The sequence below is a fragment of the Calonectris borealis genome, chromosome 1, assembly GCF_964195595.1.
Source record: "Calonectris borealis chromosome 1, bCalBor7.hap1.2, whole genome shotgun sequence".
In the NCBI taxonomy this organism is placed as follows: domain Eukaryota; kingdom Metazoa; phylum Chordata; class Aves; order Procellariiformes; family Procellariidae; genus Calonectris; species Calonectris borealis.
Window position 1 is genome coordinate 84,856,385 of NC_134312.1, and position 13,595 is coordinate 84,869,979.

The 13,595-nt window shown below is 48.9% G+C and overlaps 1 long non-coding RNA gene across 5 annotated transcripts; it reads right to left on the minus strand.

The window, feature by feature from the left end:
- Positions 1-1,446: 1,446 nt before the first annotated feature.
- Positions 1,447-9,896, minus strand: LOC142088322 (uncharacterized). 5 transcript variants are annotated; one of them, XR_012675822.1, is made up of 4 exons: positions 9,534-9,896; positions 4,725-8,932; positions 4,480-4,628; positions 1,447-1,685 (listed from the first exon to the last, which is right to left on the minus strand). It is a non-coding gene; the product is annotated as an uncharacterized LOC142088322 (long non-coding RNA). The 5 variants fall into 5 exon arrangements; XR_012675823.1 differs by lacking the exon at positions 9,534-9,896 and having other exon boundaries at positions 4,480-4,608; positions 4,725-4,773; positions 8,817-9,179; XR_012675824.1 differs by lacking the exon at positions 9,534-9,896 and having other exon boundaries at positions 4,725-4,773; positions 8,817-9,179.
- Between the last annotated feature and the right edge of the window lie 3,699 nt (positions 9,897-13,595).

A 13,595-nucleotide genomic window follows, 5' to 3' on the forward strand; every position in this document is an offset into this window, starting at 1 on the left:
CAGAGATCTCACGTCAGATGGTTTGCCCTGACACGTTCCTTTCGTGGGCACTATTGCAGCTTCTCCTGAAACCTGGCTTAAACTGCAGCACAAGAGTTTCTGCAGGTAGCCGCAAATTCACCCTCTTGTCATCTCATTATTCCCTGGTAGAGAAATTCCCTTCCCATTTCAGGAGGGCACCAAACCCAAAGACTGCATGGACAATTCAGAAGCAGGGCACCCTGATGGCATTTGATTGTAGTCCTCCTTTGGTTTTTGCTCCCACCTATGCTTAGCTCCTTATTGGAGCCCTGCCTTCGTGCCTTCCCCTGTGCCAGCTCTTGCCCCTGTTCCCTGCTCCAGCCCAGCCACATCTGCCTGGTGGAACCACCCAACCTCGTTCGTGACCATCTTGCCTAAACTCCAACCAGTCAGGCACAGAGCCCCCTGTGAATTTCCCACTCCGGTGTTCCCAGAGGCAGGGATGACTCATGTCATCTTGTCACTCCCTGTAACTCAGCTGATGAAATCCCCGGAGCAGCCAGCCACACTCCAGCTCTGTGCGGATGTTGGTGCTCCAGCACCAGCTTCTGCCCCATGTGAAACTATCTGTGGAAGTGCAGCAGCTCCTTCACTAGCACCATCTCAGAGCTGAACCTTCCCTTGCCACACAAAACTAATGAAGACCATCAATGTTGTTTTGGTACTGTTCACCTATGTCGTAAGTTGTTTTTCACCCAGTCTGGTGTGTGTGCTGTTGATGGTGTCATGAGGGTCCAAACAAGCTCTCCACTGCAGAAGATGAGGCATTTCTTTTAATGGTTTATGTAGACCCCAGGAGAGGGCAGTCAGCAGAAGCTGCACTCACAACATTAAAGCAAAGGCAGAGGGACTGTGTGGGGATGTTTGGCAGCACTGTGACCCTCAGTGCTCCCAGGAAGGAACCCTGCAATGCAGCATCCCCACTTCCAACAGGGGCCGATTGGAAAAGTCCTGCTGCAGCTGTAAACATCCTTCGCTTTAGGTAATTTGTTTTTTATTCTCTACATTGTGCTGACATCCACGGGCAAGACAGGAAGGCTGAGTGTTTGAGGGGCTCATAACTGGCAGTGATTCTCTCACCCAGCTCTCTACAGCTTCACGTTTCAGCTTCATGTTCAGTCCAGTGCATTCACAACTGCTACCTCCGGCCTCAGAGCAGAGACAGGCACTAGAGAGTTGTTTGCCACCACGCTGCTGGAAGGTGGTGGGGGGACAGACGGTGGTCCTCAGCCATTTTGAGTTAAACACCTGATTCCACAGACATCACAAACCTAGGCAGCCTAAGACACCCCACCACTGCTCTGCTCCAAAATGAGGTAACCTCATCCCACCACAGTATGATGGCTGGGTCTGAAAGACACAGGAGTCTCTAGAAACTTCATAGACACAGGATTTTATTAAGAATATTAATGTTTAGCTTAGGCCTAAAGCTTAGGCCAGGAGCGGATCTTCATTCACTCCACGCTATTTTGTGACAGAGATTATTTGGTTACACAGCCATGTTAGTAAATGAAACGGTGGCTGGGAGTGTTCCCCAGCACTGAAATCTGATGTTTAAAGTTTTGTTAGCAGTCAACTAGCAATCTTCCAAACAGTTCTGTTCACGGTTTAGGAGTCAGCACATGGCAAGGAATGGTCCAGAAGGAAGAGTGCATGCAGCCAGCCTGTTATGGAAGGTAAGAGAGTTTAACAGTATGGCCACCACATGCCCATTAGTCTCAGAGCCAGAGAAGAGTCTTGTTTAATTTACTAGCACAGAGTCAACCTTTCTCTCTGAGTGGCACTGAGCCAAATTATAGACACTTTGTTCACTTTTCATACTTCCCAACTACTTTAGGCTCTCTGCATGGTACCAAAATCACTTGGGGTAAGGGACTAAGGCAGTTTAGGTCCAAAGTCATCTTTCACTAGCGTGTCTCTACATATAATGCTTGATGCGCTACGATGACAAAGCCAAGTTTATTGATTTTTTCTTTTTAAAGTTGCATTGCTTTTAGAAAATTAGAGCTTGTTGCTGGTTTTCAGGATCCAGGTTACTGGCAACACTGGTTAATAGGTCAAGTGCATTGCTCTACCACAGAGTCGTGCTTTACCACAGGACTCCCATTGATTTGATCCCAGACACGAAGACTCCCTATCAGAGCCAAAGCCAATGCTGCTTTGAAACAAAGCCAGGTTACTCTGAATACTTAACATAGGGTTCATGTGTTCCCAGAGCTTCATCTACAGATCTCCACGTTCCTTCTGAGCTGGAAAGGAGAGCTTACTTAAATCTTGTGCTGCCTATCAGACCTGAAGAGGACTACTGGGAAATACCTCTTTCATTGCATCCCTGAGCTACTGGCTTGCATGTGGCAAAAATCACTACAAAGCTAGAACTGGGGAAGCACAGAAGTTCTAAATCCAATAGGAAACGCATGGTAAATAAGTCTTCCAGGTCAGCACTGGTCATTTTGAGTATATGGTTACTCATCTTGCTGACAGTAATTCTTCCAGACGCTGCAGGCTAACTTAGCTCTGAATATTTTGCATCATCACCAAGCGCATGTCATAACTGCAGCAATCCCATTTTAAGCAACCCAGAGCAGAACTGCTGGCTCATACCAATTCTTAAGAAGGGCTAAGGACAATTCACATTAAGATTTCAAAGCTCACAGATTGAACCAAGCCTACTGGTGTTTAGGGACTCTGCAAATGTTTACCACCCATGTGTTACCAAGTTATCAAGTAATCTCTCTCCCTGACACAGACTCCTTAAGCAGAGGGCAATATTTTCGGGACAGCAGCCATTCAAAAATCCTTTGAAAACCTTACACAAGCCTTTGTAAATACTTTTTTTCCCTCTTCTATTCATTCTGTGTCTCCACAAATGTTTGAGACAAAAATCTTCTGATTATGCACAGGAACATCGTTATCCCAGTTCCTCGTTCCTTTGACAGAAGGGCATCTAATGCTGACTATTCCTATAAACCAACAACTTCAGAACATAATTAGCAATATTGTCAAAAAATCCTGCAAGCAATTAGGACCATGTCTGACTGATGGTAACACCACTTGAAGGAGTATGTTGTGCTTTCAAATGTGGACTGATCAGAAAGCTCCAATAGTTCAGAGAAGAAACTGAATTAAGTTCAAGTTAAATGCCCATTTCCTTTTCCTGTTTCCACTCTACCATCTCAGGCTGAATGGAAGAGTAGGACAGGAGATGCCTGTCCATGAAAGAAAACGTTAGTCAGCCCCTTCTTAAGCTCTGTATCTTCATTTTAAATTCAGTTATGTTTCAGTGTGACTCACATACCTTTGGGACGTGCTTTGCTACAGTCTCTCCTGGGCATCAGTCACCTACCAGATAATTCAGCGTCCTCAGCCAGGAAGTTCCCCCTCACAACCTCTCAACAGCTCATGGACACATAACCCTAACAAATTCCCCCGTCCCAAGTGTATTGTCATTGATGACAGCGCTAGATACTTCTGAGAGCTACCTAAATGTCCAGTTCTTTCTGAAAACTATTGAAGTGTTTGACTCAACCACTTCTTTCGGCAATGAATTCACCAGTGTAATCTCATGATATAGAAAAGCGTTTCCCCATTTTCACTCCCCAGTTTCATTGAATGGTCCCTCTGTCCTTATATTATGATACAGGAAGAACAGCAGCTCTCAAGTCTACTTTTCCTGCCCTAGCAATTATTTTATAAACTATCTCTCCACTGTTATATCTCTCCTTTCCAAAATAGCAACCTCAGTTCTTCTAATCTCTCTCTCTGAGTTTTCACATGCCTTAATTGCTCATGTCACCATTTCCTGAAGTCTCCTCTTTAAGGGCAGACTTCTGTGTCCTCCTCAGACCATTCAGACAATTGTCCACACTGGCGCTGAAATCTCATGCTTATGATTATTATGGAGTAAATTTAAACCCCAGAAGGAGTAACATCAGCCATTGCCATTGCACTGTTGACGTTGAATTTCAATTACTGTTGTGCTGCCCAGTCATCTTCCCTGTTTAGGTCTGACGGAAGTCTTCCAGAGGCCTCTCTAATACGGCTACTCTGAATTACTTTGTCTTCTGCAGAGGTTATTGCTTCACTGTTCGCTTTGCCCTCCTCTTTCCAGATGAACAATAAAAAACGACAACACAGGACACAGGATAAATCCTTAAGACATTTTGCTTTTACCCTTTTGCCATGATGAAAATTAATTCATCGATTCCACCCCTTGCTTGCTACTTATAGGACGGTTCTTGTTCAAAGACAATTCTTCTCGTCTTACACTGTAATGCTTAACATTTTTTAACATTTTTTGTTTGCACAATTTAGAGAAGGCCATTCTGGAAAGTCCCTACTTAATTCTGGATTTTTTTTTCCTACTGTTCAGCCTAACTTTGGCTACTCTATACCTATTTGTTCTTAAACTAGTAGCACCCTTCCAATTAAAAGCTCCTTTCCCTACCTGTTGCTTACCGTCAGGGGTGTTTCTGGCCAGCCATCAGACCCCTTCCCAGTCTCCATTTTAGGAGGCAAGGTTTTTAAGCCAAAGTTCTGGTGATAGGATCTTCATTCTCCAGAAAATCCTTGAAGCCATTCTTACACCTGTTTCAGTTTGAATGAATCTTTATTAAGAATGAATGGTCAGAATTATTCACAATATTCTATGCAAGATTTTTTAAATAGAAAATTCTTTTGATACTTTCCTGGATCCCATTTACCTTTTAGCAGTTCATGGTGTGTGACCAGCTAATACTCAAAGATCCTTTTCTTCCTTCTCTCTCATTTCCAATTCGTGAGTTCCCAGGGCAAAAAAAAAAAAGTTATGAGTCCCTATATTCACGGCACTAAATTTTGCATACCTGAATCTCATCCAAGATTTCATTTCATCCAAATCTCAGAAGTCTTTCAGTATTCGTTTATAACATCCTGATCATTCTGTCCTTGTGCCATCAGCAAATTTCATCCAAATGCTCTTTTTGTTTATGCCAAGGCCATGAATTCAAATATGAAACAAGATAAGGCCCCAAAGTAACTTACATTAGTAACCCCTTTTCGCTATCAAGATTCTGTCTTTGTGGAGCAGTCTCAAAGGCTTTTGAAAAATCTAAATATATCAGATTAAATGTTTCTCTTTTATTAACTTCTTTATTGACACATCCAGAAAACTGAGAAGGGGATTTATGAGATACTCTTTGCTTAAAGAATTCATCTTGGTTATCATAGTCTTCCAGGTGTTTTGACATATTTTTAATTACCGTTCTGACCAGCTTTCAAGAATCAAATAGAAGTTTCACTGTTCTACTTCCCTGCTTCATCCCTAGCACCTTTTTTTAAATTGTGGGTACAGTCTGTATTGTCTCTCCTGATGCTCTGGTACCATGGCAGCTTTCTATGAGAGACCACATATTTTCCTAACCCAAGAAGCCAAGGTGCCCAACTACTTTTCACTTGAAGTTCTCTGGAATTCTTGGAGGTATGCCATATTATGTTTTAAAATTATTAGTTTGGTCCAACATTTCTCTTTATGAGATCTCAATCTCCAAAAGCTGCTTCATTGTAAAAAACAGAATGGATGCAGGACAAGAATATGAAAGCCTCCTACATCCTCAAAACTGAAGGTGGATATGAAAAAGCAAAGTTTTTCTTGATTGTTCTCTTTAACCTCCCTTGATCCAACACATCCACTAATTCTTTCACAGGCTTCCTGGTTCTCACACCCTGGAAGACTCTCGTTTATACTTTTCATTCATTTCATTGTTTGCTCTGCAACTCCCTGTTCTAGCTTCCCTCCTAATTATTACATGCGGCAAATTCAAGCTTCTCCCTACTGTAAATTTTGAAGAACCTCTTGCATGACTCCCAATTTCTCAGAAATTATAAATTAAGTCACACGGGTATCCTATTTTCCTTTTGATCCACAGGAATGCTTGTCATCCGAGACTATTATTATTGCTGATATCATAGGTATCCGCAGCACTTCTAAGGATTTTAATCTTTTACTATTAACTCTGATGTCTGCTTCTCAGTCAGAACGCAACAGCATGAACTGCTCATTAGTTTGAGCTACTGCGATCAAACTTTATACCCTGTCTGCATTTTCACACCATCTGCTTTTGAAGTGGTAGACAGACTGTTAATCAGACTTACTGTGCTTCAGTGTCTGTGAAGTGTAGTGTCTCTTTGAAAAGTGACTTGACATGGTTCTACATTTACTGTTTCACAGCAATTTCTGTCCGCAATTACAGGCAGACAGAGCAGACAGAGACACAGCTGCCAGTCCTGGCAATGTGACCAGATGCGACCACAGCTTTCCTTCCCTGGCACCATTGCCTAATACGAAGGCCCAAACTTTGATGCACAAACCAGGGTTTTCCTTTAAGGACAGCCACTAATTGATCTTTTGGTTTGTTCACTGTAACTATCTGAAACTTAGAATTCAATTCTGTCAATTCAATACAGGAAGGAGCAGTATCCAACTTCCTCTCTCAGAGCTATTTTAATTCCGCAAGGCTAACAAGCAAGAAAAACAGTAAAAATTATTTCAGCCCGTCAAGTCAGAAGATTAGTCAGAACGCATCTTAAGCATCTCAACTGCTGAGTAAGAAGGTACCTTTTCACGTACAGCTTTTTAGCGGAGAATCACTTTACAATTTTGCTGCTCTCTGCTTTGTATTCATCGAGCCTATAGTAACATAATGTGTAACAGTACCTGTGTGAGCTTTTGGGCCCTAGAATCTCATATTCATTATCAGTTTGTCTGTCTGTCTAGCTACTGAAATGTCACACTTGTGAGTACTTCATAATCCTTAACATAGTAACACTAAGTAAACCTTCTGAGTCAGGAAAGTGCATCACAGAAATAATTTTCTCATGGAAAACTTTTTAGATGTTTTCCACTGAAGGAAAAACAGCATGAATTGAAAATGTACATAGAACAAATTCACTTCTTTCACTGACACCCCTTTCTCTTCCCAAGAAAGCTCCTTTGTCTCATCCAAGTCTGCTAGAATAGAGAACAGCAGACCCTAGGCCACTGAAAATGCTTCAGAAGACCTCAACAGCCTGGTCTGCCAGGTGTCCCCTGCTCTCCAGCCTTACGGGCACCGAAATCACGCAGGAATCTGCATTTAAGTATTACTTATTCTCATGTAAGCACTTCCTGACTCTGTCAGCTCTGACTTCACCCTCCAAGCTTTTCAGCTTGAATGGAAACTCCAGAACAAGACTCCTACATACAATTTTCCCTCACCAATCTGTCTAGAAGACATTGCTCCTGGAAGCCCATTCAGAGCACATCTCAGCCACAGGGAACCCATAAGAAGGGCTGGGGCAGACCAAGAACATTACGGGCAAAACATTTTCCCCAGCTTGTGGGAGATCTGGGTCCCAACTCCTGCCTCCCCACATTGCTTTCTGTCAGAGATATCACAGTCTGAACACACAATTCAGTATTTTGCAGTAAATATTTGTCATTTTGTATCTCCCTGCTATCTCCCATATACTGACTGAATGTCCTGAAGACTGGGGTTTATAATCCATCTATTTTTGTCTCCGTGAATATTTAATCATTCACGCAAAGAGGAAGAGCATCAAGAAAAAAAGCCTTAAAAAAGCAACTGCCTCCAATAATCCAAAGCTGGGCATTTACCTAAGATACGCTGGCACGTCTCTCTTTCAAACAGGGTGTTTGACCTTGGGCAGACACAGAAGGAACAGTCTCCTTCTGCTCATGATCCTTGGGAATGAGCCCTGCTCTGCTCTGGTACCTACCTACAGCTACTATGCCTGTCTGAAAGATCAAGGGAAAAGCAGGTGACCCAGGTTTAAACCTTTGCTATAAAGCTATGAGAAGAATGAAAGTCCCTTGCAGAGATATAAAAAACCAAGAACTCGTGTAGGGTTCATGAAAATAAGAGACCAAATAGGAGAAAGACTTTATTTTTGTCCTTCCAGAGGGAAAGGTCATGGTACAAACTAAAGATTTAAAAGGCATAAGAGAGCCAGAATGAAAAGAGACATTACAAATGCACCAATTAGGGGAAAAGCTGCAGTTAGAACTTGTGCCTTATTAGTCGTCAAAGAATCCAGTTACGAGACCAAAACTGATAAGGAACCAGGCTTTGTTAGTTCTGCAATTCACAGAACTACCTGCTTCAAAGCACATTAAAGTGCAACTGTAGCCTGAAAAATTACTATCACAACCACGTGCGATGGCATGGAGCCTGCACAGAGTAAGGCTTGGAGGAAACAGAGAGCAAACTATCAGTCACTAAGAAATGAAGGCTGGGACTTTCCTTCTTTTGAAAAAGGCTTTCGGTATTGAAAGCACAGCCAATGTCCCTGTCTTAGACTTCTGAGGGTTTCAGGGAAGGGCTCATGTAGCTGCAGGTCCTATTTGAATGCTAGGGTGGGCCCATAGCAGAGACAGGATAGCTGACGCAGAAACTGCTTTTGTGGATGGTGAGAGACAGAAGGACTTCTGTCCACCCAAAATATTCCATTATCTTTCCCAGTGACTAAAACCTCTGGAGCAGGGTTGATGCGGTATTTTTAACGTAACCTCGCAGGGTTACACTGGCACACTCCTTTACCAGATACGGATGTAACAGATAAAACACGCTCCATTGCTGAGAGGATGAGTGCAGCTCAAGTGGGAAAAGGATACACGTCACCCTGTGAATTCAGCCATACCAGCTGAGCAAACGACTAGATTAAATTTTGTGGCTTCTTTTACTCCCATCTACAGGGGCATGAACACAACTGTGCGAGCAAGAGGGATGCTGCGCTCCCCCATGTACCATCACCATTACCCACCCAAGCGCTGCACGCGACGTTTGAATTGATCACGAAGCAGCGTGCGTCTGAAGGCCTGGCAGCTGGAAGCAGCCCCGCTCCGCTCGCAAACGTAACAGATCCAGCGTGGGCGCTGCTGTGAGAGACAACATGGAGCCCCTTTCTGCCATTTTGCAGGCGCCGGTCCCCACGCAGCGGGTGGTGGGCGGGGGGGGAAGGGACTCCCCCGCACGGCCCCAGCTGCGGGGAAGCCGCGGAGGGGAAGGCCGCGCCGCCGCCGGGGTGTCACTGCATGGACAGGGCTGCAGCTTCCCGCCGGAGCAGGGGCCGGGGCTGAGCGCTGCCTTCCCAGGCCCGCCCACGGCCGCCAGACGCGCCGCGCCGGCAGGCCCCTGAGGGAGGCAGCCCCTCGCCGCCACCGCCCGCCCCGTGACGTGACGTGACGTACCGTGACGTGCGCGGCGGCAGAAGCACGGCCAGGCGCCGCCACCCCCGGCGCGCATGCGCCGGCCGTCGGCCGAAGGACGACGACACCCGCCTCAGGCCGCGGCGCTAACCGGAAGCCGTCGGCCCCGGACAGGAAGCAACCCCTGCGCACTGTGACAAACAGCCCCGCCGCCCGGGCCCGCTGCCCGCGCCCCGCTCCAGCCGGCCGCGCGGCCCTTTGTGACTCATTTGACTGACGCGCGGGGGATGACCAATGGAAGCTACTTCTCCCTTCCCGTCTGGCCCACCTTCTCTCGGGCTACGGCCAATCGGAAGGGCAAGTTCTCCTCCGTCGCTGTCGCCCTTTGATGGATGGATGCGGGAGCCAACCAGACAGTGGACTGCGGGCTAGCCCTGCCCCCGCTCCCCCCAATGGGCGCTGTGAAATGAAGGCGCTAGCGGGACCGGCGGGGGGGCGAAGGGAGGGCCGCGCCAGGCGCCCCCGCCCCGGCAGACCCGCCGCCGCCCGAGCGCCTCTGCCCGGGGGAGCCGCCCGCCCCCCCTTCCCCCCGCGGGGGCCCCCCGCCAGCCCCCGGGCCGGGGCAGCCCCGGCGGCGCGTCCCCGGCGCGGCTCCGCTCCCCGCCACACGTTCCCAGGCTGGATGCGACACGGGGCGGGGAGGAGCCGCCCGGCCGCTGCGTGCGGGGGCTCCTCGCGCTCTTAAGGTGGCGCGGCGCGGCGGGTGCCGCGGGCCCGCCGCCCTGCCTTGCCCGCGCTGCCTGCGCGGCCGCGGCGGGAGGGGGCGCCGGGCGCCGGCTGTGCCGCGCCCCGCCCCGCCCCGCTGGCGGGAGCGGGGCGTGCGGCCTCTGCTCGGGGTGCGGAGGGGCCGTCGCCGGGGGGGGGGGGCGAAGCTCCGCCGCGGGGAGACGCGCGGTAACGGCGGCCGGCATCGTGTCAGGCGGGAGCTGCCTGGCGTGAGGGCGGCGTGCGGGGGTGCCCGGCGGCTTCGTTGCCCCAGCGGGGCTTCCAGGGCGGGGGCGGCTGGGGGAGAACGACCGGCTTTGCCGTCCGGGCGAGGGGGCCGGGTGGAGGAGGAGGCCGCGCCTGGCGTTATGCGCCGGGAGGTGAGAGCCTGTCGCATGAGGCTTCCTGCTGCGGAGGCGGGGAGCTGTCACAGCGAGGGAGCGGCAGCCGGAGTCGAAGTCTCTGCCCTCACAGGTGTCCGGGGCTGGGCCAGCAAACACATCCCTCGGTGCTCGTCCAGACTCTGAAGCCCCCGAGCTCCCCGCAGGTTAGCGCTGGTAGAGGTGTGGGGTACGTAGCCTTTCTTCTAGTCAGGATCCTAAACACGTATTTAAAGCGCCGGGTTTTAAACCACCGGTTTTAGCCTCTTGATGGTGTAAGACGCACTATTAAATGGGGCTACCCTGAAAAGGGGGCAGATATGTCGTTTCTATATAGTTCTCTGAGAAATGATTCAGGGGACATAACATGAGCAACTAAAGTAAATTTTTATATATATATTTACACACAAATATATAAAAGAAAGATTTTCCTGGGTAAGAAGAAGTTTTGGGGAAAAAAAAAACACCACAAATGAACGACCAAACCCTACTCAGGGAGAAAAATACCTTAGGACACCGCTATGTTAGACTGGATCGCTGAGGTGCCTGTTTGTTACTAGTTGCAAATGGGAGGCACAGTCGTTCAGCCAGGATGTGGAAGAGAATTCCTTCCTGAATACTGTAAGTTTCAATGGCCTAACTGCCAAAAAACAAAACCACCTCCTACACCTTCCTGAATACCAGAAGCCCCAACTGCCCGCTACCCATCTGTCAAAATTTATAGTTTTCCCTAGACAAATATTAACAATTCAGTCATGCACAAAGCCAGTGGCATCTTGAAAAATTGGGAGAAGGGTAAAATACATTGAATGTAATGTAAAAATTAAGTTACATGGTGACTAGTTTACTTTTTTTTCTATGTCTCCATCTGCTAGCCCCTATCTTCTACTTAGCTTGCAAAGGCTTTGGAATAGGTCTTTTTGTTTTCTGAATGCTAAATACAATAATGGGATCACGATCCGTTCACTTCTGTGAGTTTCTGCAACGCTGATTCTTCGGCCTGCCTCCTAAGGGCTTTTTTTGTGTTGGATGGCATTTTTGTATTTATGTTCTTTCAAGAAGCAGAGTAAGTTAGTTACGTCGTGTCTTTTTTTTGTCTATAAAAAGCAGAGACTATTTCAGACATTCATTTGGGGGAGAGGATCCTGAAAACGGAAAAATAAATGGGGAACACACATCGGATGCCTGGCACGTGTCGAGCCCAACCGCAGTTTTCTAACACCTCTGCAGTTGGCTATAGATCAAACAACTCGCAGATACCACCCATCAGTGCCTCCCAGCACAATGATGCTTCTGCCTTGTCTCTCAGTGAAGTTAAGAGGAGCCTATGCACAGTACGGACACAACGCCTAGCTAGAAGGGAACTAGAGAACTTGGTGTGGGAATAGCAAGGAGACCCAAAGACGACCTAGCCCAAAGAGAAGTTGAAGGAGAGGCAGAAGGCCGAGGGAAGTGGAGCTAAGATGTGTACCCAGGGCTGGAGTGAGGCTGGGGAAAGGACAGAATAGGACACAGCTCTGAGGGAAAGAAATGGATGTTGGCTGTTGGTAATGAGTAGGAATACTGTAATGGGATCTGTAATGAAATAATAATATGTGAAAAGGTGCAGGAAACCCTCCTTGATGAAGAGAAGAACAGGTAGTAGCACAGGGAGAAGAGCTACGGCCAGAGCTGCTGGCATAGGAACGGAAGAAATGTTTGGAATGGGAGAAGAAGACACGGAGCATTCTGAGAGGATGGAAGTTGAATGTTCATTCTTGTGACTTCCTGAAATGAAGGCATGGGACTATGGCATAGCTTTTGACCTGTTGAAGAAATGCAAGGAGTCATTGCAGGTGCAATGGGAAACTAAGCCCTGGAAAAGCAGCAAGTCTTACAACACCCCCTCTACTATCAGAACAACTTCTATATTACAGTTTCCAGAAGAAGAAAAAAAAAAGAAATTTACTCAGAAGATGCCATTTTCTCCCAGTATTTACTCCAAGCCTTACAGCAGTGTTTGGAGGAATGCAAATGTGAAACTACCCACAGAAAGAAGAGATTCTCAGATACAGAGGGTCTTTTAGATAACTGGGGTAGGGACCCCAGGGAGGCTGTTTCATGGTCGTGCATTTCATATTTCCATGTAGAAGTGCCCTGCCTACGACATTGGCCTCAGATGCAGGGGGATCTCAGGCAGTGCCTGTTCTTTCTCACACACGTTTTGGAGTATTTGATCTATTTAGTTTACTTCACAGCAGAGTCCCCTTTAATGTTGTAAAATAATGGACGGTTGCCTTGGTCTGCGTCCCTAAGCCCAGCCTTGCGACACACCAACATGAGACTCCCAGTTTTCAGCCAACTGGGTGAAAGCAGGACGACACTGCATGTAATTCACGGGGTTTTCTATATGGTTTGGGTTGTAACATGTCGGAGAGATAGCCATGAGACTTTTAACAAGGTTGCAGCAGAAACGCCTCTTAAGATTTGGAGATGTTACTGTGACAGGTTATTGACAAATATGAGGTGTGAGGTAAGACTACCAGGGATGGAGATTTGAATTTGTAGGGGGTGGGAGAAGGCTCTGAGCATCCTGGGCTGGAGCAAGCTACAACCATTGTGTAGCTAGCAGAAGCAGAACAGGTCACCCCGGGTGGGGAGCCCGACCCCCGGCGGGGGCTGCCAGGCCTAGGCCCAGGCCCAGGCGGCCATTTGGGAGCGGCGTTCGCGGGGGGGACGGGGAGCGCCCCCGGGCTGGAGGAGATGACCGCCGGGTGGGGGAGCGGCTGTTGCAGGGGTGGCCCAACAGCTGCCGCCGCCAGCCGGGGGGCGGCAAGAAGCTGCTGCTGGCAGCGGCCTAAGGGGCGAGGGCCCCCCGGCCGGCGGCCATCTCCGGGGTGAATCGAGCCCCCGGGCCGGGCGGGGGTGCCGGGCAAGGCCGCGGCCCCGGCTGGTCGCGCCGGGCAGCCAGGCTTCCCGGGGGGAGCCGGGCTCTCCCTCCACCAGGTAGAGCGGGCGCGGCCCCCACTGGGCAGCCTCAGCTCCCCCCGATCGGCGCCTCCTTAACCCGGGGAGGCGGGGGCGGCCGCGGCCGGGGGGAGCCGGGGGAGGCGGAGCGGAGGCCGGGGAGGAGCCGGGGCCTGCAGTGGAGCCGCAGCCCGGAGCAGCCGGAGCAGCAGCCGCGGGAGCGGCGGGGCCTGGAGAGACTCAGCGCCGCCCGGCCGGGGCCCCCCGCACCGGAGCCCGGGGAGCCCCCCGGGGACGAA